The sequence below is a fragment of the Lactuca saligna genome, chromosome 8, assembly GCF_052625555.1.
Source record: "Lactuca saligna cultivar CGN05327 chromosome 8, ASM5262555v1, whole genome shotgun sequence".
Lineage (NCBI taxonomy): Eukaryota > Viridiplantae > Streptophyta > Magnoliopsida > Asterales > Asteraceae > Lactuca > Lactuca saligna.
The window spans coordinates 131,205,377-131,208,742 of record NC_136424.1 but is presented as its reverse complement, the minus strand read 5'-3'; the positions used below and the strand labels follow the sequence as shown (position 1 = coordinate 131,208,742).

The 3,366-nt window shown below is 34.3% G+C and overlaps 1 long non-coding RNA gene across 1 annotated transcript; it reads right to left on the bottom strand.

Moving 5' to 3' along the window:
* Positions 1–362: 362 nt before the first annotated feature.
* Positions 363–943, bottom strand: LOC145008104 (uncharacterized). The gene is made up of 4 exons (XR_013663271.1): positions 862–943; positions 715–761; positions 567–600; positions 363–438 (listed from the first exon to the last, which is right to left on the bottom strand). It is a non-coding gene; the product is annotated as an uncharacterized LOC145008104 (long non-coding RNA).
* Positions 944–3,366: the final 2,423 nt, after the last annotated feature.

Sequence of the window (3,366 nt, the reverse complement as noted above, 5' to 3'; positions counted from 1 at the left end):
CCATCGGGTATTTTTGGAAAATACTCTGAACATTCTTGACAAATCATCAACCTGCAAGTGAAGGGTAGAAAGGGAAGAAACAAATGTTCACAACCAGTAAGAAATCTAAACACTAGAAGTTTCATAGTGATTGTTGATTCCTATAAACTCAAATGTGAGATGAGAGGCTTGTTCACAACCAGTAAGAAATACTAAGTAGAAAGAAACAAATCAGCACCGTTTTCTACTTCTGCTGCAAGCAGTAATATGGAGCGTGATCCACGACAGATGAGGCAGTCATCTCCTTGAAAGCTAAATACATATGTTCTCGCAAAACTAACATAAAAAACAAACAATAATGAGAATAATTTGTGGCATTCATCACCTTTAGTATCCAGCCACAAATCAGGACCAATTCATCCATCAAACACACAATCAGCACTCAGCAAGCCCACTCCACTACCCTCTCCAACAGCAAGTCAAAGTAAGCATCATCCAAGTGTTAGTGCCAAAAAAAATCAAAACATTCATTAATTTTAACGTGTTGGGAGGAGAGCAATTAGGTAAAAGGATTGAGAAATTCGTACCCATGCTTATCTTAGCAAACTTGGTTTGGAACACCTACACAATAAAATATAAATTATCAAAAGACTAAATGACTATCTTACCTTTACATTGAAAAGTCAAAGTGCCAATTTAATATGAAACATGGGTATGATTGTATAAAAAACGGACCTTGAAGCCAGTGTCACCTAGATTGAAGTAGAATCTCTCCTGGTATCCTGAAAAAAAAAACAAGGGACTATTTATTTTAATTAAACTTACATAAAATATAAGAGATTCTTTATGCTGATTATATGTGTAGATAATTAGAAACTTAACTGAAAGCATTTTAAGTCCGGGGAGGGATAATATTGGGTCCATATGTAGGAAAAGTATCTGAAGTACATCACCTGAAATCGATCGACAACCACAACTCGAGCCTGGTCGTGATTATAGCTCAACTGCCACCTTCACACTCCCGTCAGAAGTTTGTTAATCAAATATGATCACTCTTGGACACGGGCATTAAACTTAATAAAGAATAAAATTTTGCTTTCCATTTGCTTTTCTTATTACGACATTATAATTTAAAAATCTTCTACATATCCTTTCTATTTGGATAAAATATGTTATAAATGGTATATATTTTTCAAAGAAAGCACATTGCTATCTGTTGCATTCATTTTTTTATCTCAAGAAATGTCTAGATTTTCATTAATTGGTAAACAAATTTAAGTTTTGTTCAGTTTTTACCTGATTGTACTTGCCTAAGCGCTCTCCACGAGAAGGAGAGCCTGCTTTGATTTGACAAGAGGCAAAACCAACCACCAGGTCAGCAATGAAAGAATCATCTATTTCCCCACTTCTCTATGATATCACCACCATAACTTGGAACCATCATAACCGGTCAGCAGATTCATACACATTTGAGAGGTTAAAACATCTTAGAAAACTTCCTCAGGGCATTATGGTCACATAAATGCTATACATCATCTTCCTCAGGCAGTTTCACTGCTGTGTAAATACCTGCACCAGCTAGTGCGCCAAGGATGGGAGCTGTAAGGTAGATCCATATGCCTTTGTAGTTATTTGCAACTATTGTTGGTCCCAAGGTTCTTGCTGAGTTCATTGATGCTCCTGTCAGTGGCCTATATCATTTCAACAAAGGGAAAAATGTGAACAAAGAGGTTACCCCCTTTTTTTTTTTTTTTAAAAAAAACTTCTATCAACATACCCAGTTATCAGAATATTAAGAAGGTTCAATTTATACGTACCCATCTATAAGAATATTAAGCATGACAGTTGCCCCCACAGCTATTCCCGCTAGCTCGCCAACCTGTGGTGAAATAAAAATCAGGTTACAGTTATTTGAATAATTGCAAAATTTGTCTATGTTCATGTATATGTAAAATTTCCATAGCCAATTTTATATTAATACTATAAAATAATAAATATAAATAAATAAATATATATACATATATATATATATATATATATATATATATATATATATATATATATATTACCCGTGAAGACCAGGGGTAGATGGGCGATATACACTTGTTAAGCCTAATTGTCTAGCAGATGAAGCAGTGGTTTCGCTAATGCATGCAACAGAACCCTCCCATGTCTGTGGTTCAGGTAGAAAATCCACCGAAGCACTGTTGCATGATAAAGATTAACAGATTAGAGGTCATTTTTTTGGATTTATTTTTCAGGTTTTATGTTTTTTTGGTTGCATAAAGCAATAAAAATAGCAATGTAAGAAATGGTGTCTTCTTGAAGTCAAAGTCCATGAAAGCATGAGGAAGATATTTGTTGAATTTCGCAATATATTATAACAAAAAAGTTCGAGAACTTTATATCTAAGAATACAAATTATTGGAGTGTAATGGAGACTGAGAAAACCTCTAAATAAATAATCAGATAAGCTTCGGTTCGGTTAAGCTTTTTAAATTAGGTCATAAAACAAAGCATTGAACTAACCCCAAAAAAAACATGTGAAACTCCTTCAAAATTTACAAACAAAAAAATATTTATATTTATATTTAAAAACATGTGAAACTCCAAAAAAAACAAAAAAACAGGTGGCATAATTAATAGAAAATGATCTTACTTTAATTGGATGCACGGCTATTGAAGACAAACTTCAAGAAGGGTAAGAAAGAAGCTGCAGCAACACCTCAACCCCTGCTGCAACAACATTTCCATTAACCCAAGGACAGAAGAAATTATGATGCTTAATTGGATCAAACTCCACTACTTCTTCAAAGTTGCTTTCCCCATTTGGAGGCCCTAAATACCAAAATATATAAATAAAATAAAAAAGATTAAATGTTCAATCATTTTTAATAGAAAAAAGGACTCTAACCTAGCCCATTTGCAGGAGGCTCACATGGTTACACATTCATGCTCTTTATGTTACATTTTCATAATCTCAGGTTCGTGAAATGGCAATGGTTTCTGCTGTTCAGGAAGCCCAGAAAGATAATCTCAGAAACTTTAGTGACTACATGATGAGAGTGTTAGAGGTTAGTTTCTACACAAAGTCAAAGTTACACTTCAATTCTGTATTCTGATATCTACTAAATTACCCTTTTACCGCCTGTTTAATACTAAATTACCTATTTTTTTTTCTATCTGTCAGGATGACTGGCAAAAGGAAAAAAGGGACTTTCTTCACAGCTTGAGCCGCATCTCCAGTTTAGCAATGACCAATGTAACTGATTCAAGCATTGGGGCTAACCGATAAGGGCCAATATTATCTCTATTTTCTAGTCCTCACATTTCATCTGGTCCTTCTAACATGGAGCTTTTGGTAATAGTTGATAAAAAGGCTGCAAC